A 26,132-nucleotide genomic window follows, 5' to 3' on the forward strand; every position below is an offset into this window, starting at 1 on the left:
TCCTGTTTGCTGACATGACAGTAGACTTCTGAAAGGAGCTTAAGGTTGTATGACTCAGAGTGCAGAGGTATCTCTCCATTTGTACGAGACAATCCTGACAAAGCCAGCCTGTGCTGGCAAACTTACGTTGTCTGCTTGCCATAGGCACATTACTGTAATGCATCATTCTCAGCTTCCCAGTCACCTTCTCCACGTCTCCAGAGTCTTCTGGACTCAATCCAGCCTCATCCGCTCCCAAATGTCTGTTCAGCCATCAGATTCCCTTGTCTAAATATGATGACCCAACTCTGATCACCTCTGTTCTCCCATTTGGCAGCAACAGACCTACACTAATCCACCAAGGCATGATGCTTCCAGCTGAACACAGCTCATACTCAAACACTTTTTAACCTTTTAAGAATGGCAGAAAAATATGTAAATTACGGAGGCAGGTGGAAATCTCAAGTCTGCAGAGGTAGCTAATTAAAAAGATGATGAACTTCTAGATAATCTATGCAGGTCAGCTGCACTAACCAAAATTTCAGTGAGCAAAAGACAGGAAGAGGGCATTTGAGTTTTTAAGGCCCTACAGCCATGGCAGATGTGCACACAAAACTCAGACCAAATCGATCTCTTTTGTACTTCCCCATGCAGCACAGCAATCCCATCAGAGAGAATGTTTCAAAACAACAGCTGGCCAAATAATAAAAATAGGACCAGAAGCACTTTCCAAGTGGTACAAATGGGAACTCTGGGGCTGCACATGTTCAAAGGGCTGTGGGAAATGCATTTCTGTGTGTCAAACACACATCAGCAGGTCAGGCCTCCCATCTCTACACACGAGGAACACAAAGCAGCCAAGAATGGTCTCAGTCTTCTCACAAGTCCTGTCCCAACCTCCTCCCTCCCATAAGTGAACAAGGACTCTGATCTGGAACTGATCCCTTTTAATCAGCATCCCTCACTTGTGAAACAGTTAAATTGTTTGCTTACTACTTTCAAACAACATAAGAGCACCAAGGAGGAGGCTGACAGGTTTCATCAGTGAAGGGAGAAGGCATTTCTATTCACCTTTTGCATTTCTGCCTTGGAACAATGAAATGTTATTTCTCAGTAACAGGATTAAATGATCCCAATACCCACCTCCACACCTTCATCCTGTGCCTTAGGAGCCACCCATATAAATAACTTACCAAGCTGTCTTTCCTTTCTTTTTCTCTTGTTTTTTTTTTTTTTTTTTTTTTTTTTTAGAGAAGCACATCTATGCCTTTACTCACTGAGGGATGCATCCTGCCCTGTCTCACTCCCATCCAAATCCCATCCAGTGTGGTTTATAATGCAGAGTGTGATTTGGACAGGAGTTTCCACAATGCAATGTTTGGAAATAATCATCAAATGCTTCAGAGTGCCAACACCTAAAATAAGCAAGCATTCAGCAAGTGCCAGCAGTGACCAGGTTCTGGCAGTCAGCAGTGATGCTGTTGCAGCAGATGTTGCTTGACACATAACTCAAATAAATGCATCATCCCAGCAAAGCAAAGAGAAACAAAAGGTGCAGACAAATCGGCCTCTCTTACTATCGGTGCAACAGGGCGAAGAGAACTTGGTGACCACTGGGATGAAGGATGCTGCTGGTGTTACCACAGAAAGGAAAACCTTGATGTAGCAGCTTGTTCCCTGCTTGCTTTGCTTCTTTTTCTTTTTTGCACTATGATTATTGCTCACCCTGGGTATGCCAGTTAAGGGAGGATTTACAACACAGCAATCAGGCACACAGATTTCACTTCAGAGAGAAGGTAAATGCTTAACACTAACAAAATGAGGCACAAAAACAATCTACCAATTTCCTGCCCAGGCGTCTCGCCAAACATAAACTTTTTCCTTTGGCATACATGGTTGGCATCTATTGCACATGCCCAGAAATGCCACCAGGTTGGCAAAGCATCCCTGAAGGCCTTTCCTTTGCAGCCTCCTGCCATGCTGATGGCACCAAGCTCAGCACTCAGATGCTTTCCCATCCAATATGAACATGCAAGGTCCACCTTCTGCAGCCCCATCAGTGGAGCTCAGGAAACAAGAGATTCAGTTCTAAACCCCAGCTCAGCTGCGCTGAGCTCACAGAATTCCTGCAGCCTTCAAGCTGGGAATGCAAGAAGTCCTGGTTCAGATGGGACGCTGCTGATCTCTGTTTTAAGGCACTGAGTGCCAAATTCACATGCACATCACAAAGCAGCGAACCCAGATCTCCTCTCACCCATCTCTCTCCCCTGAGGATGAACCCAGGCCAACATTCACAAGGTGTGGGGGGGCAGCCAGAGAAATATGGGCACATGGAAATGCTATTGCAGATCATGCCTTACATCCCTCTTTGCCTCAGCCCTCCATAAAGGCAAGAAAAAGGCATTTCCTGCGCCTGTGAAGCACTCAAGGCTAACACAAAGATTGAGTTACAGTGAGCAGGACCTGGAAGTGGCTCTCATGAACAGGTATGGCTTTTCCCATCACAATGGGCATGGCAGGAAAAAATGAGTAAAACCACATCTATGTGCCCTTGGACTTCAGAAAGAACCAAACCTTGATCCAACTTCTGTCAAAGTTACACGGAGCAGGGATCTCCATAGCACAAGTCAGACTGCAGTAAGCACTGCCATGCTCTCAGGACAGCGTCACTCCTCTAGCCCTTAATGCAAAGCTTTTATGGTATTCTTGCTTTTCCATCTTCCCTCTTTCATGGTCCCCCAGAGTTTCAATCAAAATTAATTTCCCTGCTTCTCATTCCCGTTTTGCATTCCAGGAAGTAAAACAAGGCCAGGCTGAGCTGGCTGGCCATAAAAAGCCCTTCTCACAGCAAAAGCAATGCTTTCCAATAAAACTGAAGCACTCTGGCTGTGCTGCCCGGGCTCCACTTCCCTGCTTTAGGGCACATCTGTGGAGATACAGCAGTCGCAAAGGAGGGAGATAAATAATAAGGAATCACCCTTAATCATCGAGCAACTTTCAGCCATACCATAGCAGCCAGTACACCCACTGATGCTGCTGCACACTTCAGACGTGCTGATCTCAGGAGCCCCTTCCCCACACAGCTGCTAACAGAACCGCCCCAGGTTTGGTTTTTCTCTTAGTTGACTTGTTTATTGCCACTTGTTTAAAGCTCTTTTCAGACATGATTTATGAAGTGCCTCTAAGGAAGCACACACATATACGCATAAAAACACACACAGCTGTGGTTCCAGTTGTACGGGAAAAGCAGCAGTAAGAATTCTCACTGCATAATAAACAGTACCTGAGCAAAGCCTTTTCTCTGTCTACAGAGCCCTGTGGCCAGATCTTCAGGGAGAGGCACAACTGCATTGCTTTGGTGGCCTTATTTGAGCTGTGAGGTGATGCTTTTTACGTTCCATGTTGAAAAAGTTCTCTTAAACATACACACCACACACATGCACACACACAAAAGGCAACTATCAACCCTCGGTTAGTTCAAACTGCTACCCCTGCCATCCCTACATGTCCCAAGAGTACCAGCTTTAAGCCTTTACAAGTAGCTTTTCCCCAGCATCAAAGCTGAAGGCTGTTTAATTTTCATTTTACAGGACTGAAGTATATTACTCTACTGTCTATCTTTAGTTAACAAGGGTGTTGCATCCTCTGTCCCAAAGCAGTACTCATCACCCAAGATGCTCTCCCAGCTATTTGCGGAGCAGAGGCTCTTACATCACTTTCATAAACTTGATGTGCAAGTCTCTGGGAAGCAAAGCAGGGCATCTGCCAAAGAACATAGGTTGTTTGTTGCAGCCTGCATGCTACAACTTGTAAGTAAAGCATTTCAAGCCCCAAGTAATGTTCCAGGTAAAGCCCAACAGAGGTGCTGTGCTCAGGGTTACGGGGATCAGCAGCCCCTGCTTGGCTGAGCACAGCTTAGGATCTCTGCAGATCCATGCTCTCAGCTTTATCCTGGCTCCTGCTCTCCTTCCCAGGCATGTGGATGTTCAGATATTTTTAGCTGCTTGCCATGAGTGAAGGAATGTCTTTTCCTGTTACCTCATTCACAGGGGCAGCTCTGCCAAGACAAACAGGTCCAAAGCATGATACGACTCCAGCCAGGGGAAACAGCTCCCATCACATTACTGCCTGTGCTCAAATCACAAGCACCTGGAATTATTAGCATCTGTGGTGCATGAAATGACGTTCCCGACTTCCTCACCTCGCCACACAGACAGGAGGGGGGGGAATTTCAGCTTCTTTCTGCCCTTACACATCTGAAGAGCTCTGAATATGAGTGAGGGTTCCTGAAAGCAGCCCTGACAAATCCAGGACGAGCACGGGGTCATCAGGAGGGGCTCCCCAAACTGCACCCTCTGCAGGAATACGTGCCAAAAGGAAAGTCAGTGGCCAACAGCTGCTCAGTTTCTTGCCTGGGGAAATCTGCTCTGCCCCAGTCTGTGTTAATCACACACTCACCTCTGTGTTCCTTCACTCTGCGGAACCTTCCACAAGTGACAAAACTCAACCATGAGAGTCAATTGATGCATTCAAGGTCAACAAGGCAAATCACAGTCAGAGTTAAACTAAAAGCAGCAAATACACTTCCTTGCCTTGTCCCACAGCTGCCTGTATGATTCCAGGCCCACAGGATGAGTGCACTGAGGGGCTTCTCTGCTTCCCAGGCCTTCTTGAAGGACAAATCTATTCAAGGTGCCCTGACCCAACCTACCTGCAGATACCATGTAAGCACTGGCAGTAACCATTCAGAGGTATGGGCTTAAATATTTCAGCCATGGCAGGCAGGAAAATGTTTTATGAGTACCAATGCTACCTAAAAACCTTTACCTACTGAAAATTCTGTCTATCAGAAAGACTTTACATACTTCCAGAAGCATAACAAAAGCTAGTTCAGTGAACAGATGGAACTTTATTCACGTTATTCACCACTAGCAAACACATATTCAATGTAAGTGCCTGATCCATAGGGAAACAGTACGTCAACCAGCTCAAAAAGGGAAAATACACATCCCAGTGAATCCATTTTGAACATATACTCAGAATGATCAAGCAACCTCACAGCTACTCCACTCTACATGGGCTGTTGCACCATGAGCACATCCTTGCTTTATATTGAAGGGAATTGTAAGGCAGGTGACAATGCACACAGAGACAAGGACATCCCCTTCAGGAGATGTATGCTTATTGTGGTGCATCTCCTGAACAGCATTTATCATTCTCTCAGCAGCAACAAGCTCAATATCAACAACAACAACAAAAGGGCTCAATCGCCTTCCAGGGAGCTCCTGTCTGCCAAATCCTCTTTATAAAAGACATGTGTGAACTTGACAGCTTCAGCCAGACACAGAAAGCCCAGGTAAATGCAGGAGTGAGAGTTCTCTTACACAGAGCTGGCAGATCCAAACAATGAAAGAAGTAAATAATTTCAATATGACAGGCTGGATTTTAGAAAGATTTCAGACCACGGTCATAGAAATCAAAGATCATCATCTCTGGAAATCCCAAAGGAAAATAAAACCTTGCTTTTCTCTAGAAAGTGAAGTTATAAGCCAAAGTGAAGTGAGGAAGGGAACAGTCCCTATTCAGAGAGGCACACTGCAATAATCAAGTGCTGTAGATGTAATTTAAAGCAGAGATCAAATTCTACAAAGCAAGATAAAAGCAGAAGTAATAGCAAAGGAATGCTATGAGCAGCAGGAAAGCCCAGGCAGTGACAGGGCTCACTGAGCACTGCACAGCCCAAACAGAACTGCCTGCACCTGAGAGGGGCTTCCACACTGCATAGACCCACTGTCAGACTGTATGCATGATTTCTCTTTGCTTTTAATTATGAGAGATCCAAATCCAGCATCTAACAAAAGCTCAAAGTATCTCTAGCAGGGAAAAGAAAGTGTCAGGCTAATTTCCTAGGCTGAGAAGAAACAAGGAGAAGGTCAGGAGGTCAGAGATTTCAGCCTTTCCCCACTCAAGATCTGGGGTAAGGAAAGCATTTGATTCTTGTCAGAGTACAAATCATACACACTGTAGGCACAAACAGGGCTATTTGCCCCTTCAGCACTAGCAGGCAGCCCAGTAGCTTTGCAAAGAGGATGTGGCAGGGGGCTGCAAGGAGCAACAGACGCGGACAGAGCAGAGCATCTTCATTCCCAGTGAAAGAAAACAGCAAAGGCAGCTTTTAGGCTTTGGAGGTTTGTGTTGAGGAGCCAATGCAGTCCCCTCCCTTTACACCCCACTGCCGTCCACTCAGTGCCCACCTTCACATCATTTCCAGCCTCATCCTCAAAACTACATGTACAAGTGGTGTCAAGCCTGAAAAATGAACCAGCAAAGAGAAGTCAGGCTGTTAGCATTCATTGGCAGCCAGATTTTTTAGGGAGACATCCTTAAGTACTCCCCTTTGAACCCAAAGCAATGCTCTCCTTCATCTGCCAGATGTCACAGCCCTCCTCCCCTGCTCAGAAGTACACGATTCTGGACATACTGACTCACAAACTTCATTTTATCTTTTTCTCACCAATTCAAAGTTATATCTCAGTTCTGCCGTCAAACAACCCATTACTGCAATTATTTCCTGTAAGCTTCTTTCATTCTATATTAAAATGCCCAAGGAGGCTGTGGATGCCCCATCCCTGCAGGCATTCAACGCCAAGCTGGATGTGGCTCTGGGCAGCCTGGTCTGCTGGTTGGCGACGTGCACACAGCAGGGGGTTGGAACTGATGGTCACTGTGGTCCTTTTCAGCCCAGGCCATGCTATGATTCTCTGATGAATCTATGAAAATGTTCCCAAAATTCCTTTCCTATCAAAATAATAGCCAATATCTTAGGAATTAGCTTCATTTTTAGATGAGTTAGGGCCATATACCCCCTTCTCTGTCAATATAAACGCTCTGCAAACCAACCAGAATTGTCTCTTATCATAATTTATATATAAAAGAAAACCACACTGTCCACTGTTATTCACAAACTCAAAGCAGTTTTTGGGCAGTGTAGCATACAAATGTTTTGGCCTTACAGCTGCCTTTCTCCCCACAAAGATGTCATGGAATCATAGAATGGCCTGGGTTGAAACAGAAGAGGCTCAAGGTATAGTTTAAAGGTGCCTCTTTCCAGCTGTTTAACAACAGGATCTGTCCTGTTCTTCAGCCCAAGGGAGTGCCATACACATCTGCAGGCTGCCAGTGGCTCAGGAGAAAAATGGAGCACATTCACATTTCCTGCTGCAGTAATTGTTATCTATTATCCATCTCCACTATTAATCATCGAGAAATCAAGCTACATACATGAAAAAATATATAAACTGTCTGATATTTGAAAATCTATGTACAGATCTTGTCTTCTCGTTACCTCCTCATTGTTTGCAGCTCTGATTTCACTGAAATGACACTTCAGAATATTGATTTCAAGCAAACAGCAAATAAATACAGTGAACTGTCTTGAAGAAAATCAGATATATGTATTTCATAGTCAACAGTTAGGAAATCTCTCTGAGTTGCCCTTGAATCAAGAAAAATGTGGCCCTGTTTAAGAGGGCTGTGTAATTGTATAACACAGGAGACTGAAGGCAAAGTTCCTCCCCCCACACTGGGGGTTCACATCTTGTTCTCAGTCCAGCATCATAAGACCCATTTAAGACTTGAAGGGACCTACAGGAAAGCTGGGGAGGGACTTTTTATAAGGGCAGGTGGTGACAGGATGAGGGGAAATGGCTTTAAACTGGAAGAGGGTAAATTTAGACTAGATATTAGGAAGAAATTCCTTACTGTGAGGGTGGTGATGCACTGGCACAGGTTGCCCAGTGAGGCTGTGGATGCCCCCTGCCTGGAAGCACTCCAGGCCAGGCTGGATGTGAGCAATATGGGAGGTGTCCCTGCCTACAGCAGGGGGTTGGAACTGGGTGATCTTAAAGATCCTTTCCAACCCAAACCTTTCTGTGGTTTGATGATTTAGCTAGTCCTATGTTTCCATATTTCCCAGTTTTGATGCTGAAAAGCTCTGCAGTAAAACTTATAATTTAATTCTTTTCTCTGCTGCATCTATCACCATGCCACCAGCTTTACTGCCCACCCCATTATACTCAAGGTAAAAGGCAAGGGAGCAGAGCTGGACCTTCTCCAGTGGATGGAGAATGTAAGTGACACTGGCTCATTCTGTACACAAATATTTTACAAAAAACACCACGTCAGTGAGAAGGGTGGAAAATCACACGAGTGTATCTGACATGGCTACACAAACAAGCATCACATGCAGGGGTCAGGAACACTTTCATGTTACAGCTTCTCTTCCCAAGCAGGAAAGTAAAGCTAAATCAGCAAAAAACTTTCTGGCAGAGACTAATGATGTCTTTACTGGACCATTTATGAGTAGAGCTTGGCTGACCTAAAATCACAGAATCATAGAACCAGTAAGGTTGGAGGAGACCTCTAAGATCCCCCGGTCCAACCCCAGCCCACTGTGCCCACTAACCACATCCCTCAGTGCCACATCTCTGCAGTTCTTGAATACCTCCAGGAACGGTGATGCCATCACTTCCCTGGGCAGCTGTGCCAACACCTTGTCACTCTGAGAACTTTTTCCTAACACCCAGTCCCTGTTCTTCTAGGGAACATGGTCCAAGTGTCTTCTCACTCGGCCCAGGGGATTATTGTGAGTGCCAACCCCTGTGTATCACCCATTGCTATACCACCAGGGGAAAGTGTCAGCGCTCTCAAAGAAAAGGGCTTTGCAATGCAATCCCCTGCAGACAGAAATCCCAGCTACAAATCTTCACACCAGAAAAAGGATTGGAGGCATGCTGAACCCAGATGTACAAACAATAATTTCCAGTGAAGCAAAAGTGTAGTGAGGTGGGAACTGCCCTGCAGAACTTCTGCCGAAAGAGATAATTATCAGCTGCTGGGCTGCCTCTGATAAGAACTGCTTCTGCAGTGCTCCGTGCTCACTGGTTATCACTGCTCATCAGTCAGCCAGAAGAGAGAGAGACTGGGGCTTCCCCTGGGGGGGGAAATCACTGGTAATTCAGTTACAGTAGATGGAACACAGAGTGGGAGTATGCTGACCCACAAAGCACTGGAAGTACCTGCAGATGGGTCAGAAAAAACACTCCTCTCACACGGATGACAACATTGCCCTCCCTATTCAAGTATTTCCAAGACTGCTTTAATTAAACAAAGCAAACAGATTGTCTTACAGACCTTTAAAGCTGCAAACATGCCACTCACACATCGTGACCACCATTTGTTCAGTTGCAAAACACACGTGTTACAAGGCTATGCTGCACATTAGCCTAAAAAAACAAGTGCAGATTCAAAGCCCTCATCCACTGCCCATGCATGTTGGTAGTCACCCAGCTCTGATACGAGCAGGACCTTCTACAGAGGGCCAGTCAGGACAAGCAGCTGTTTGAAGCAACCTGTAGCACAGGAGGAGGTTTTTCATATTGGACAAATCTCTTCTTTCATAGAATCACAGAATTGCTCAGGTTGGAAAAGACCTTCAAGATCATCAAGTCCAACCACATCCCAACCATCCCACCCTAACTCTAACAGTCCCCGCTAAATCACGGCCCTGAGCACCACATCCAAACGGTTTGTAAACACATCCAGGGATGGTGACTCAACCACCTCCCTGGGCAGCCCATGGCAGTGCTTAATGACCTCTTCTGTAAAGAAGTTTTTCAGCAGGAACACACAAGATAACTATAGCACTGGTGGCTGTGCTCTTTACTGCGTCTTGGTGCAGGACAAGAAAGATTCCTCACAGATGTGAAAATTTTCTCTTTTGGAGTATCTGCTAGAGGAGCTTAGCATGAAACCCAACAGATGTGAGTTGGGAGGATGTACCCAATGCAGTACCATCCACTGCAGTGCCCAAACAAATCAGAGTCTCCAAAACTCTTCACAACTCACGTTGCTACCCTGTTTGGTGTCACAGAACCTGCCTGACTGAGGCGCCCACCCATGCTGCCAGTCTGTGCAGCCCAGGGACCTGGACATGTGTCACCAACAGGGCAGACACTGCTCAGAAGGTAAAGCTGAGCATTCCCATGCAGACATTGGCCTAGGAAAAAAATACCCACCACACACACACAAAGAAAAGAAAAAAAAAGAAGAAAAGAAAACCAACACAGAACTGCTGCACAAAGAAACCACCTTTGGAAACCTCAGAGTTTCAGACTTCTATATCTGAGAGAATGGGACAAATGGAAATGGAGAAGTAATCCAAAGTTTCCATTCAGTGGTCTCTGCAGCTTGCTGCAAAACTGATGGACATTTCTATCTCCTTATGATATTCCTGTATTTAACTCCACAAATCATATGAACGGCTTTATTCAGCAAAGACCCAAAAGAATGGCCACATTATGTGGCAAGTTCCCCAAGGTGTCAAGACTGACATAGGGCCTAGAGAGCCCAGAAAAGGCACAGTGTCTGGGCTGAAGAAAAAGCAGAGTTTCTTTAAGTCTCACACATAAATCCCTATATAACCCTACTGAATCACTGTGGTTTAAACCAGCAAGCTCAGCACAACACACCCATTTCTTCTCTCCCCCCTCTCACTGGGATGAGGAAGAAAAGATGTGGGATCCCTTCGGCCAGTTTAGGTCAGCTGTCCTGCTTCTGTTCCCTCCCAGCTCCTTGTGCACCCCTAGCCCCTTATTGACAGAACAGTATGAGAAGCTGAAATATACTCTGCAGAGAGGGACCTGGGTGTCCTGGTGGACAACAGGTCGGCCATGAGCCAGCAGTGTGCCCTTGTGGCCAGGAGGGCCAACGGCATTCTGGGGTGCATTAAAAAGAGCGTGGCCAGCAGGTCGAGGGAGGTGATCCTCCCCCTCTACTCTGCCCTGGTAAGGCCTCATCTGGAGTACTGTGTCCAGTTCTGGGCTCTCCAGTACAAAAAAGACAGGCATCTCTTGGAAAGAGTCCAGCGGAGGGCCACAAAGATGGTGAAGGGCCTGGAGCATCTCCCCTGTGAAGAGGGGCTGAGTGAACTGAGTCTGTTTAGCCTTGAGAAAAGAAGACGGAGAGGGGACCTGATCCAGGTCTACAGATATCTAAGGTGTGGGGGGCAGAGTGGCGAGGCCAGACAGTCTTCAGCAGTGTGTGGAGACAGGACAAGGGGAAAGAGCCAGAAACTGCAGCATGGGAAGTTCCGCACAACTGTGCGCAAGAACTTCTTTAGGTGAGGTGACGGAGCACTGGAACAGGCTGCCCAGGGAGGTTGTGGAGTCTCCTTCTCTGGAGATATTCAAGACCCGCCTGGACACCTACTTGTGTGACCTGGTGTAGGGATCCTGCTTTGGCAGGGGGTTGGACTCGATGATCTCTGGAGGTCCCTTCCAACCCCTACGATTCTGTGATTCTGTGGCTCTTGCCTCTGTGCAGCACTGCTAAGCAACAACTAACATCAGTGTGTTATCAACATTATTCTAAGACCAAATCACAGCACCGTAGCAGCTACTAGGAAGAAAATTAACTCTATCCCAGCTGAAACCAGGTCAGCCATCAAGGCAGACAGCATTTGGTGCTTACAACACAAGTAAGGAAGCTTCCAGGTAGAAAGGACAACCAGATGCAAAACCTGGTGATAAGGAGTGATGGCCTGCTGTTTGGAGAACACATAACATTACCCAATGGGACAAACACCAAGAGGAGAAGAATTCTGAACTTTTGGACAAAGCTCTTAATGTCAGTATTGAACTTGCCAGCAGTTATCACAGTCATTGTCCTCTTAAATTTACTATAGGAAGCAATATCTATTGGCCAAAGCTGGTTTTGAAGTGACAGCTCAAGTATAGACAAGTCTTGATCTATACACAATAAAGGAGCCAGGAAACAGGTAGCACATACAGTAGATCACAGAATCGTAGAATCATCAAGGTTGGAAAAGACCTCCAAGATCATCCAGTCCAACCATCTATCTGCCACCAATATTTCCCACTAAACCAGGTCCATGTCAAGAAACTTCTAAATGTTTCTTGGACACCTCCAGGGACAGTAACTCACAACTTCCCCGTGCAGCCCATTCCAGCACCTGACCATTCTTTTGGGAGAATTATTTCTTAATATCCAGTCTAAACCTCCTTTGGCACAACTTGAGGCCATTCCCTCTCATCCTATCAGTGGTGACACGGGAGAAGAGGCCGACCCCCACCTACCACAGCCTCCCTTCGGGTAGTTATAGAGAGCTGTAACATCTCTCAGAGCCTTCTCTTCTCCACACTGAACAATCCCAGCTCCCTCAGCCACTCCTCGTAAGGCCTGTGCTCCAGACCCCTCACAGCTTCGTTACCCTTCTCTGGATACCTGCCTATAAAATGCTGTCATTGTTCCTATTTGCTTCTCATCCATCTGCAGGAAACCTTCAAATAATAAAAGCTACTCATTCCAGAAACAATAAATTAACTACAAGGAAAAGGAGAAGAGACAGCTTCTTTAATCTCCTAATAAAGAAGCAGAGGAAATTGCATCATGCCCAGATGGGAGACTGATGTTGGCTTGGCAGACAGATAGACAGATCAGAGTGTTGGCATTGATGGCATCGCTTTCACAAAGGCAGACAGACGGAGCAGCCAAAACAAATGCCCACATGCAACTCCCTCTTGGTCATCCCAGAATCTTGACTCAGTTTTTATATCTCGTTACTATTTCTCACAAAAAGTGAATCAAACCCTTGGCTTCATCATTCTCACAGATGGAGAGGAGTGAACTTCTCTACCCAGACACATGTCTAATGTGGTTTTCAAACACAATGAGAAAGCAAAAAATCCTTTTTCCCCAGGCATCAAACTCACCAACTCCACTACAGACCAAGCTGGAAAACTATGCTTGTCTTCATTTTAAGGGCAATGTAAAAAAGGAAATAAGGAACAGCTTTTTGCCAGAGTTTTCTTTACTTTCTTAGTGCTGCCATCTATCTTCATAAATGTTTGGGGCTGGTATTTTTCTTTGGTGATCCATTATCTCAGTAGTTATTTTCTGGCCCCCTTCCACAAGCTATCTGGGTCAGACAGAGGTATTTGTTTTCACGTAACAAATATGGCTGTTAGTCTAAGGCGGGCAGATGTTCATCACAAGAATATTCCCTACACAATCTCAAATCCCTTTTCACCAAGGTTACTCCTGTCTGAATAAGTGCCTTTAAAAACTTGTCTAAAATAAGCTCTCCAGAGACCAACAGATAGCCATTATGTAGGGAAGAACAATCTCCTCATTCCCTCTTGTTATGCCCCTTAAAATTTACACTTTGCCAAAGTGGAATAAGTGCTGCCAAATCAGAACAGCACCTTTTAGACTTGGCCTCCATGGTGTAGCCAGGGAGCAGGTAAGGTAAATGGGCCCCAGATGCTTAGGAAATAATTCCCTGGATTAAGTTATCATCTGGTGCAGGGTTTTCCTATGCACCAGCACTCCCAAGGATTTGAAGTATGGACCCCCAGTATGCCATAAGCTTAAACCAGCTGCAGTAACTCTCCAAAAAAAAAAAAAAAAAAAAAAAGAACAGGAAGCTGCTTTCACAGCTCACTGAATGAAGGCAGATGATCTGCCAGTGCCTAAGACCAAACTCACATCCAGTTTACAGCAAAGCAACTGAGAAGCACCATTGCTCATCTGAGCCCAAACGCTGATAAACCATCTGCTTTTGCTCCATCACACACTTACAAGGGAGAACCCCACTGCACAGATGGCAGGAGTGCTGCTACTGCTCATTCTGTTGATAGATCTATGGTTAAAGAGAGCAGTTCCTCACCTTGCCTAAATCGGCCATTCCTAAGGACTGCTGGAAGGATGGATGTGAAATCACATCCACATGTAGATCTAACTCTGGAGAAGCAGAAAGGTCATTAGCAGCAATGACATAGGACTCCAAACTTCTGCAAGGCCCTCAACACCAAATATCAGCCTGAGTGACTTGCCAAGACTGAGGTTAACACAAAGGGACACAGCAGGGAGAAAACCATTTTAAATTAGAGGCAGGAATATTTATTAGCCAAGAGAAAAACCTCCCTCTCCATTGAGATCCATGACGGTAAACACAGAAGACACAAATCACCTGAAGTGCCTGGACAGCCCCTCGCCCTGCATCCACTGAGCAGAGCCAGATCCCTCTGCTCTCTCCAGCAGGAGACTCTGCAGCTTTCCTGCTCTGAAGTGTGCTTACATTACTTGCTCCCTTTGCTGACATTGGCAGCTTGCTCAAGCCTTAGCAAAACTATTTTCTCTTGGATATACTTAATCTATCTTATTTTTATCCCATCTGTGAGAAACAGCGGCCGCAGCACAAACAGATCTGCTTAGCAATGCTGCCAGCCGTGCAGATCCCATCACCTCCTAGCTGGGCTGCTGCAATGTCTGCTGTTTATCTGGTGCTGCTCTCGTGCACTCACATGTCCCACCAGCAGCACAGCATCTATTTCTCTTAAAGGCTGCTTCAAGGTGAATTAACCAAGTTCCATGCATTGCTGAGCATGGACTTCCAGTCCTTACTTTTTCCATATAAAGCTTTAAATGGGTTTAGACTGAAAATCTTACTGAGGGCTCCCACGCATTCTCCGCAAATGAAGGCAGAGTCCCACACAGAGAGCACTAACAGCAAGCACAGCTTCACAAGGAGACAGGGCCAAGCAGAGAGACTGTGGCTGTACCCACATCAGCCACCCCTCCAGGTGTAAGTATGGCTGCTGCTGGCACGTCCCACGCTCCACCCCCTGCATGGAGTGCTGAGCAAAGGCTCATCCAGGCAGGGCTGTGTTGGCTTACAAGTGCTGGAAGGTTCTCCAGGACAGAAGGGACAAGGCTCTTCCTCTCCTTCTGCCACCCCAGACAGCACTGTGTTGGGATTAAGCCTGTTGTGTTTGGAGACAGAAATTATGTGTTATCACAAGGAGACCTGCAAAGCCACTGCAAGGAACTGCCTGTAAACTACTGCGCGTCTGCAGGTCCAAACATTTGGAAATTTATTCCCATCAACTGGAAATACATGAGTCAGTGACCAGGATAAACATAAAACCACAGTATTTACAGGAAGACAGAAAGATACCATCTTTCTTTTTTAAATCAATATTTTTAACCAAAACTTCCTGAAGTAAGTCATCAAAGCAAAGATTTTTTTTTTAAGTAGTTGCTTAGGTACTTGATAGTTCCTTCCACTCTCCCCATTCCAAACTGAAGGAGCAAGACATGAGATGCTCCTCCTGGAAGTCTGAACCTACAGGACAAGCAATACCCTTGTACCACTGCATCTTCTTGTAAAGCCCATGGCCCAGCTTTTGGAACATTAGAAAATTACTTTCATTTACGCATATATTAAAGAATGGCTAAACTTTGAGTGCTTTGCACCTTACTTTATATTCTGTTTCTTTGCTGCTTACTGGTCAGCTTGGGAATACACCATGGGGGTTGTCTTTGCAGGTCACCTCCTCATGCATTCAGGTCCACAGACAAAGGAACCTGCCCCACAAGGTGCTACAGGGGGTGACCTCCTGTAAGTTTGAATTTTATCCAGATATCATGAATCTGGTGCTTCCCCTACCTCTGCAGATGCTCAAATCCCTGCTGGCAGCACAACGCCATCCTTAATGCTGAATTCATGCTACAGAAACAGAGTACACAGAGTACTTTGGGAGGGAGAGAATAACTGCATTTTTAATTCTCCTAGAAAAACGTAAAAGTGTTTCTTTGGGGGTTTTTTGGAGTTAATGTCTTTTCCTGCTGCTCAGTCTGTCTGGAGAGATCCTCTTGTATTTCCTGCCCAGCATTCGTCTGTTCCTTTCTGAAATGCATGAGATAAAGGAGACTCATCACGTGAAGAAGATGCGGTCCAGAAGTAAAGCACATTACATGAAAGATTTGGAATGCTCGTTTTCCTAAGGATTTCACTTAACCAAATTACCACCAAACTATAGGTCATTTCTAACCACTAATTGCTCACCGCCTGGAAACTATTTTGAACAACTGTAAATGTGTACAAAATCTGGTTGATGAAAGCCTTGAAATGTAGAATCTGGGAAGTTTCTGAACTCTAACAACCGAGGGGAAACAAAACCACATTTCTTTCTGTAACTTTGATCCTGCTCTAGGAGGAACATCCAGGCACACCTAACAGGTATTTTGATCCTCACTGTTCTCGTGCCAAGGATGCCATTTAAACTCTTTGGAAAGTGCTCTACAGCTCCTCCATGCTGTCTGTGCTCCAACATTTAACAGACATCATTTAAATAAATGCATGCTAGAATTTTTCTACAAGCCTTCCCAGCATAAGCAGCTGTCATGAGCCTACATGCAGAAACGCAGGATCCAAAAAAGCTAAAGCAAAATCCAATAGAAGAATTTGGTATTGACCTACAGTATGAAAAATTAAACAGTCACAAGAAGGAATGAAAGACTAGAGGCCTTTCTCACAAAACAGAGAAATAAATAAAATTTAAGAAGACAACAATCTGCTTTAGCACTGACTTCTCTGTGCCCTCTGAACCTTACAGGAAAAACCTGTCTGTATGCAGTGCACCATGGCAGCACAACAGCAGAACCACCTGCCCACCATTGGATGGGGTTGGAAAGGCTCCCACAGATACCCTCAGGCAGTGCACAACTCTTCTGGACATTTCTGGTCCAGTTTACTTCATTATTGTCAAAGTCACAGTCATGTGGTTCAATGGAAACAAGGTAGAATTCCCTTAGAAGCCACAGAGATTTTAGGTTAAGCTTTCCCATACAGTGTGTTTTTAATCTGTACATCCTTATGACCCAAAGAGATTTCTCAGATTGAAATATCAGATAGTTTTCTGTGGACCAAAGTTAACATTCTCAGTACAGTCCCTATCACAAAAATTCATAGAATCATAGAATCCCAGAATGGCCTGGGTTGCAAAGGCCCACAATGCTCATCCAGTTCCAACCCCCTGCTATGTGCAGGGTCGCAGCCACCAGACCAGGCTGGAGCATCCCAAGCTCAGAGATGCAGTGGAAGAAGGACAGAGATTATGTGGTCCTTCAGCTGCCCACCTTGCAGCTCCTGAAACTGTAATTACCCAGAAATAAAATGTATGCAAATGCAGAAGATAAACAGGACTAAACCACAACACAGAAAACCTGCATCAATTCATCAATATAGAAGGAAGAAATATTGATGAAATCAGAGGTTTTTTTCTGAGCCCCAGTTTGAAATCTGCTTTTTCTTCCAGGGTCAACAATACCTCTGGTTTCAATTTCTTTAGATACAATTTGAGAATTTACATGCTGGGAGGTCTCACTCTGGATACAGTGCCTTTTTTCAAGCAATGTGTGGAGTTTGGGGGATTCTTTCCAACCTTCCCTCATTAATTACTCACAACAATCTCATAGTTTTTTGTTTTTTGAGAATGTTGCGAACAAGAATGAATTAAACCTCTGACAGATGGGTTTAAGACAGCACTCTCATTTTGCCATTGGATAAGATGAAATTCCTACCATCATGACTGGGATGGTTCAGTCCGGAGAAGAGCAGGCTCAGGGGAGACCAGATTGCTCTCTACAACTCCCTGAAAGAAGGCTGTGGTGAGGTACAGGCAGCCTCTTCTCCTGGGTAATGAGAGGTGATGGCCTCAAATCGTGCCAGTGAAGGTCCAGGTTGGGTACTAGGAAAAAATTCTTCTCAAGAAGAGTGATGAGGCGCTGGCACAGCTGCCCAGGGTGTGGTGGAGTCACCATCCCTGGAGGGATTCAAGAACCATGGAGATGTGGCACTGAGGGACGTGATCAGTGGGCACGGTGGGGATGGGCTGGGGCTGGTCTATACGATCTTAACGGTCTCTTCCAACCTTACCGACCCTACGATTCTATGACTGGTGGAGTACATAAGTGCCTTATCCCCCCCAGCTGCAGTTATTCTCCACCTTGGATCCATGGCAGTGCTGGAGGGAATCTTAGGGGCACATTATGAACTGTATAAGAGCCACTGCAACAGGGCTACAATTTAAGGTGCCATCTTCAGGTTGTGAAATAACTCTAGGCTGTCCAGGAGGCATAGAAAGGTGAGACACAAAGTTTTAAGTCCACTTCTCAAGTTTGCCTGTCTGAAGCAGGTGGTTTTCTTCGTATCTTTGTTTGAATTCCTGTTTCCCAGAAAATCCCTCTACTCCTCTCTAGCCCAGGACACAAGTGTAGCTACTGGAACCTGACCCTCTATGCTATTGCACAGCTATCTCACTTTTACCCCAAGCCAAAGAATACTCACCCAAATAACTCTCAGAAAAGACTCAAAACCCAGCATGTACCGAATACATGGGAAATACTAACAACTGGAGCACTCCATTTCCACAGATATGGTATCTCAACCTTCCTAATAGCTCTCCCGTCATCCATTGTGGAGATAGGAAACAACTCACTGCTTGGAATCCATCTCCCAACAAACATTTGTAAAATATACTTGCTTCTGAGTAGGGAATTTGTCTGATTCTATGTAGAGTCCATTTGCATTACTCTGACTACACCATTCACTTTTACTTTAAGGATAATTTATACAGTCAGGAGAGGGTAAATGCAGAAGAGTACCTGAGAATTGATCCCACCTTTCCTTTGCAACTGCTATTATCTCACAGAACAGAGGCAGCAAGTGGTTCACAGTAAAAACTACACCAGTTCAGGGCAAACGGGTGCACAGTCTTTACCATTGTTGCAATGCCAGGGAAATGAACAAATTCGCCCTGTGGGCTGAAGCTAAGGGAATGAAATTCTTGAGCCCTGCCTAAAATCACATGGGTATGCTTGGTTGTCTGATGTTGTTCCATGGTGATTCACAAACTCTTCTTTGCCTTGTTCTCTGTTTTGCTATGTGATGCTGGGCAGTGAGCTGCACAGTAAAAGCTGTGCAGGGAACAAACTGGGCCCTGGATGGATACTTTCTTCTTCTTTTTTTGCAGGCAATCTCCTGCCTCACAGCAGCAACTCGTGAAAACAGAACAGGAAATATCTGGACTGAATCAGTGACTATTTAGTGCTGCTAGAAAATAAAGTGACACTACATGGCATGATAGCCATGTGATCCCCTTCCTAATTTGCAGAATTTCTCTTAGTAGCAACAACAGACGGTGCCTTGCATACCTTTTTTAGCAAATACTGATTAAAACCAATAAGGCTCCTACCTGCACAGCCTCTCTTTTGCACTGGCAAAAACAAGCTACGGAAAGTTAGCTTCAGTTCAGCTACAACAAATAACACTGTGAACCTGCAGGCATCCTGCCCAGCACCACGACCCAGAGCCCCTATCTGAAACGTTCAGGGATCTAATGTGGTCAAAAGGAGAGCACCGAATTTCTCAGGCATGACTCAGAACCTGTAAGCGGGTATACATGGACTGTACTGGGAGACAAGGTGTCTGTGCAGCGCAATTAGGTGTTCCACATGCCAGGTGAGAAGGTGCTGAGAGGCAGCCAGCTGGCGGGGATATCTGTCAATAGGCCTCCCAGCTGGGCCCTCTACAAACGAGTTGGCACAGCAGAGAAGCCTGCTCCAGGTTTCAACTGGAAGCTCTCACGGTGCCATGAGATCACAGAATCACAGACCAAGGTTGGAAAAGACCTTCAAGATCATCCAGTACAACCATCCACCTATCACCAGTAGTTCTCACTAAACCACGTCCCTCAACACAAAATCCAACCATTCCTTGAACAGGATGTTGGCTGCCTGCTTCCAGGTGAAGGAGGAGCGATGCAGAAAGGTGCAGTCAGAGGTGGAGGTTGGTCTGACTGCTGCACGGTGTGCTCTGTGTCCTCCAGGGAGGGTTTCTGCTGCTGTTCTGTCACTGCATGCAATCCAGTTTTACAGCTGCTGCTCAGAAAGTCAGCAAGCCTGGCAGGTTTGCCCTGCTGGGGTTTCATCAAGGGAGCAAACAAAGAGGAGGGAATTCCCAATGCAGCATTTGCTTCTTTTAAAACAATAAAATTGAATAGTGAAAGCTAGTTAGACCCAAATATCATACCCAGAGCTTCCATTCAGGTCATCTGTTGCAGGTTTTGGACAGAGAAGGGAGGTGACAACCATTTGGATGCAAAACTGGAGAGGACAGGGAACCTTCCTGGCATTGCCATTCGAGCCTCCTTATCTGGCTGAAGAGCACTCTTCTCACCTCTGGACTGCAGCAGAGAAAACATCTCCAGACTTCCTTAAGAATGGGGGGAAAAAGGCAGCAAGTAGGACTGGAATGACTTCCTGCTTCCAGCTCGTGCTTGTAGAAGAGAGAGAAGGGAGTTTCTCTGCTTCTAGTCACATCTTCATTCTTTCCTTATTGCATATCTGGTGCCCAGCACAACACACACTATCGCATTCATTCCATCACTGCTCTCAAAGCTTTTTGTACTTACTCTACAAAGCACTGAACTCCAAACCTGCTAAATATATGAACCTAATTGTAACCATTGCACCAAGGGAAAGAAAAAAAATAAGAAATGTAAGCTTACAGTCTGCCAACAATTCCAAAACTGGAGCACTGTGTATAGTAAATAGCAAGGAACAACAGAACAGGAGTTGGAGGAATTTGAGTCTTTCATGGGCACTGATGTAGTAAATCAGCTCTGCAGTTTAACGCAGCCAAATGCAGTGTAAAGTAATATGTCTGAGGGAAAGGACTGAACTCAAAAGCACATATTCAAATGTGACATTCATGCACTATGCTAGCCAGGAAAAGGAGGTTGATTTCATTAAAGAAGAATAAATCTCTGCAGACCATACAGTCCATGCATGCATTCTAAAGAAGAAAAAAAGTAACTGGAATCCTAGCATAATTTTCATCATTTTAGGCTATCTCAAAGGGGAATCAGAGTGGCTATTAAAATAAAAGGAGCACAAGGTGTATGTTATTAATCTAGAACAGTATCTTGCAGATAGTGTGAGAGGCTCTGAGGAGGAGCTATGGCTTCACACAGCGCTCTCATTCTGACTGATAACCACGAAGAAGACTCAGACTTACATAGCACGTTCTCTGTGTACATTTCAGCTACAGCAGTTCCAAAATATTTAAATTACATCCATTTCAAATGTTCTCAGCTTTCGATTGCTCCAATCCCTGCAGAAATAACTACCACTTCAAAGAGGGTCAAGAAGAGAGCAGATAGTGGTCTGTCTCTTCATTGCCAATGGTCAGGAGAAATTTTAAATAATGTGGTCTCATGGGAAATCAGTGGCAGTGCCATAATGCTTCTTTTTCTTATTTTTTAGGAGCACAGAACGCTTTCTGAACTGCTTGATGCAGTGACAGCCAGCTGCTGCTGGTGCAGGAGATGAACTGCACTGTGCACCTCAGAACGAGAGCAAACAGACTCTGGTCAAAAGTCCTCATTTCCAGCACTGCTGCAGTACAGCACTGCTGCAGTCAGCCCACAGTGCATTCAGAGTGATCTGACCCCAGCAAATTGCTGGAAACTTCCATGAGGAAGGTGATGTCTGAGTAGCTTGAGCTGGGACTCCCACCATGGCTCTGTGGAGATCACAGATCTCAGAGCAAACACCTCAATGCTGACCTTCTGCAGGGTCAAGTTTGTTCTCAGTGGGGAAAGAAAACCTTTCACAGTTACCAGATTAAGCCGAACAAGAGCTAACAAGAACTGGAGAAGCAACAGGAGTGGCTTCTTCATTCTGCCTCGAGAGAACAATCTGGCACTTATTACAAAATTCCAGCCTCAAGCTTCCTCCCACAGGACTGAGCATGGAGGCCTAGACTTGTACGAATTAACCAAAAATAACACTTCCAGGGAGGGAAAGATGGCTGAGGGATTGCTGATGGGACACAGCAGCCTCTCACCTCGTGCTCAGCAGCTCAGCTCCAGAAGAAATCAGCAGTAAGGAGAAGCTCATGTCAAAGCATTTGGTACCCCCAGCTGGTTCCCTGCGGGGCAAGTGACTGCCAGAGCCACCAGCACCTGGGGCAGCCATGTCAGGAGCAGTTCTTTCAGCCACCCTCCCACCTTCAGCATCAAACCATTTTAAACAACTGAGAGCTGCACAGTGTCAAAGCTCAGACTCATAGTAATCTTCAGTCCCTGGTAGCAAACATTTAAAAATGGTCAACGCAAACAAGACCCTGTTTGGGGAGGGGTAGAGAGGGAAGGAGGCACACAACTTTCTGGCTCCTGACCGTCCCAGCTACACATCCTCATTGCTCTGGCAATATCCCATAAACAGAGCAGCCATCAACAGCTCCCTGCAGAACAAGGCAAGAGCTGTCCTCAGGTAGCAACACTGCCTTAGAATGAAAACAAGATCTGTGCAGGCGAGTTGAAGACTCAGTAGAGCATGTAGATGTTACCTTAATTCATGTATCAGCACTTAAATATCACAAGAACTGGAGCTCCAACCCCAGCAGAAACTGAAGCAGGCAGCAGGAAATATGAAGCACCAGAGCATCCTTGAAGCAACTTCAGGAAGGACGGGGAGCAGCACACTGAGCTGAAGCACTGAACTACAGAGAGCTGCTGACAGGGCCACCAAAGCCACCTGCAGCCACCAGCAATGGGAAATTTCTGCTAGACACTTCAGCTGCCACCACAGTCTGCAAAGCACAGAACCACAGAATCACAAAGGCTGAAAAGACCACCAAGATTCCCTTGTTCAGCTCCAACCCATCCCCACCATGCACTGATGTGTGCCTCAGTGCCACACCTCCATGGCTGCTGAGTGCCTCCAGGGACAGACCAATACCAACCTGAACCTGCCCCAGTGCAACTTGAGGCCATTACCTCTCATCCTACCGTTGAAGAGGGAAGAGGCCCATCCCCACCTTGCTACAACCTTCTTTCAGGGAGTTCCAGCTCCTTTCGGCAGTTCCAAGAGGTCTAACTCAGGAACCAGAAGTACAGAGCTAAGGTGATACAAAGCAAAGCTTGTTCATCCTGCATTTGTGGAATATGTAGAAAGGGGGAATGGAAACACATGTTCATCCCACCTTTTACTGCAGTCTGCACAACCTGAGGCCTCTTACAGTACTCCTTTCCCTCCTGCAGTGAGCTGGTGCAGAAGAGAGGTTTTACTTAAGGTAATACTTCGGTGATGTAATTTAAGACAATAGGATTAAACTGAAACAGACAATTTATGTTGTGCAACAGGAAATATTTCCAGACAGTATGGTCTGTTGGGCTCCAGAGCACTTTCCCAGGGCAAGCAGCAGAACTGGAATTGCCATCCCTTGACTCATCTGTCAGAGCTACATCAGCACTGAAAGCGTGGTGTGGAGAACATGCTCACATAGGAAAGAGATGGGACAGGGACTTGCTCTCAACATCTGGTTTTACACAGTGCAAGGTTTCATGAGATGTAGACTACGTGAGAAAGACAGAAAAGCCAGAAGGGTCTTGGTGAGACTCAGAACCCTCCAGTTCCCAAATACATGGACTCTTATTCACTCTCAACTGCTGTAAATCAGGAATAACTTTACTGAAATCAGTGATATCAGCTTAAAATGAAGTGGGTTCAAAATTAGACACAAAATTTAAGGACGAAATTGCATTGTTCTTACCTAAGGTAAGATCCCACTGTAGCATCCATGGGTTAAGTTGTAGGACAGTTTAGAATCAGCCCACCCAAAATTGTATTGAAACAGCCATTTCTCTCAACATCTAAATACAGAGATGGATTTCAAATGAACTTTAGGTCCTAACCACCCTCTTAGCAGCACCTGAAGTATGGTTACACCTCCCAGACTCCTTGCACATGCAGTGACTCAGTTAAAGAGCTAATTTGTTGGAGTCCTGCAAAAACGTCAGTCTGTTATTCAGGTTCCTTCCCCATCTAGAAATACAAAACATAGTTCCAGGTAAGTGCTATTTCTTCAGCTTCTTAGATGTGCTGGTAGTAATTCCTGCTGCGGTTTCTCTCCTCCCTCTCTTATACAAGCTCATCAGCCTCTTGACTGTGTCTCTGCTAGTAAACCAAATGGTGCCAGAGCCCATTCTTTGACCCCGAAGCTAACTGGCATAGCTGCCAACATATTATTAAACTTTCCTACGCACTGAAACAAGGTGATCACATCCAAATTGCCTTTCTGGTGTGCCCCAGCCCATCCTAGCTTCCAGCAGCACACAGAAGCCATGTGGAGGGTTGTGGAGGGTTGTGTGCCAGGACAGACCATCAAGACCAGAGGCCAACTGTGGAGAATACTGAAAGTAAAGAACATTTTTTGACAAATCAGTGAGGAGCAGCAAGGTGCTCAGAAAGAGTCTGGGAGATGGGAAGACCAAAAAAGCATTACCTACAGAACTCCATTAAAAAACAAAAACAAACAAACAAACAAACAAAAAAAAAAAAAAAAACAAAAAAAAAAACAAACAAAAAAACCACCTTTCTTCTAGGAGCCATAAAATAAACCTTGAGCTTTTGCCAAGAAATCAAATCCAAACAAAACTGTCAGCAGTGTCTCCTGGGTCCATCACTGCCTATGGCAGCAAGACAAGGAATGCCAAGGCTGGGCAGGGAGCTCGAATGTTCCCAGGCCATGGGAGGCAATGTGCCTGAGCCGGAGGCTGCAGCAAGAGACCGGTGTGCTGAAGGTGTGCTGAGGGTATCCCCATCTGTACCTTCTTCCACTGTGTTGCCATCCACAGATCAGTGCAGAACAAACATCAAACAAGGGTGACCTGAGATAGTAACACGAGTTTAGCAATGACTTGGAGCTAAACACATTGCACACAAGGCATTAAGATCATTGTTTCCAAGGCTAGATCTGAGATGTTCTTCCCCACTTCTAATTAACTGGTGCATATTATACGTGCAGTTGGCCCTTCCAAATGCTGCTGCATAGCTGGAGGTGCTGGCACTGATTCTGCCCACAAGGACCCTGGGGTTGTGCACCACTGTCTGTTTGATGGTATATAATGCTCTGCAAGCTCTTCTCTCCCTCTCTTCTGACATGCTGAAATTTACTGTCCTGTGTCAGAGAGTTCAAAAAAGGTTTTAACCCTGAGAGCTCCGGGAATGGGCTCCAGCACATGGCCTGGGACAGAGCTGTCACTTCGTTATGCCCTGCTTGTCTGAGAAACAGTCGAGAGGAGATGGACAGAAATAGCAGATGAAGTCACAGTCACCCCACTTTGAAGCACAAACATTTGTGAGATTTTCTCACCAAATCAATAAATAGATCTGCTTTCGGCCAGCAATAAGGAAATGTCAGAGGAAAGAGATGGCAGGCAGGTTTGTACAGATGGCAGCCGATCCGTGCCCACACTGACTGAGTGCAATACAGATTCCAGCAGGCATCAGTTCTTTCAGCCAGCGGCCACCGTGACCATATGCACGGACCAACACCAGCCTCAGGAAAACCCCTCACCGAGGTAAACGCTGGGCTGAAGCCGAAAGGCAAACACGTACCGGAGAACGCCACGCACCCCTTCTCTTTCCCTCCCTACCTTCCGCACGGCCGGGACGATTCCTCCTCCGGTTTCCCGTTTGCAGAGCAGCCCGAGCCCCGCATTTGCTGACCTGCCCGGCAGCCCGCACCGCTCAGCTCTGCATCCCAGCGCTCGGCTCCCACCGCGGCCACCGGCAAGGAAGTTCTCGAGCAAGAAGAGCGCTGTGGCTCTGCCTTAGACACCCAGCTGCCTGGGATCAAAATAAAAGCGCTGCTGAGCTGCCGGGAAAAGAAGAAAGTTGTGTTACCGTTCGGCTTTGCCCGAGAGCTGAGCCTGCGGGGTCGGGGGAGCAGCGCACAGCCGGGACGGGAGAGACGAGCGGCTGCGGCTGCTCACAGCCCAGAACAGCGGGCAGCAATGAGAGCGGCTGTGTGAGTGTGTGTGTGTGTGTATGACCGTGTGTGTGTGTATGTGTGATTGTGCGTGTGTTTGGGAACGGTGTCGGGGCGGGCAGCAACAGGAAATGACACAGAAACTTCACCGGGCTCCAATCCAAACCTGGCCCTTGACATGAAAGAAGGGGGAGGCAATTGGGGGGTGGAGGGGAGAATTTTTCCCCGTCATTAACTAGCCTGAAAATCTGCTGACGGGAGAGGAAAAAAAAATAATAATAAAAAAAAAATCCACCAAAACAGAACTGTGAGAAGTTGAGTTAAAGCAGAGAATGAAGTGGAAGGGAGCTCTCATCTGAGTTCTGTTCTTTGAGCAGGAGCTGTGTGATGCTGTTAGAGCAGAGAGGTGCCCCATCCTTGGAGGAGCCCAAGGCCAGGCTGGATGAGGCCT

General features: G+C 46.0%; 1 protein-coding gene across 3 annotated transcripts in view; it reads right to left on the reverse strand.

Annotated features, from left to right (window-relative positions):
• EVA1A (eva-1 homolog A, regulator of programmed cell death) overlaps window positions 1-25,874 on the reverse strand; it is a 65,781-nt gene extending 39,907 nt beyond the window's left edge. Inside the window, exon 1 of one of the 3 annotated variants that reach the window (XM_090136672.1) lies at window positions 25,347-25,874. The gene's annotated coding sequence lies outside the window, so the exon portion shown is untranslated. The remainder of the gene's footprint in view (window positions 1-25,346) is intronic. The other 2 variants (XM_090136673.1, XM_031604916.2) reach the window with 2 other exon arrangements.
• Window positions 25,875-26,132: the final 258 nt, after the last annotated feature.

This window comes from Phasianus colchicus, chromosome 2, assembly GCF_987193195.1.
Source record: "Phasianus colchicus chromosome 2, bPhaCol1.hap1.1, whole genome shotgun sequence".
Lineage (NCBI taxonomy): Eukaryota > Metazoa > Chordata > Aves > Galliformes > Phasianidae > Phasianus > Phasianus colchicus.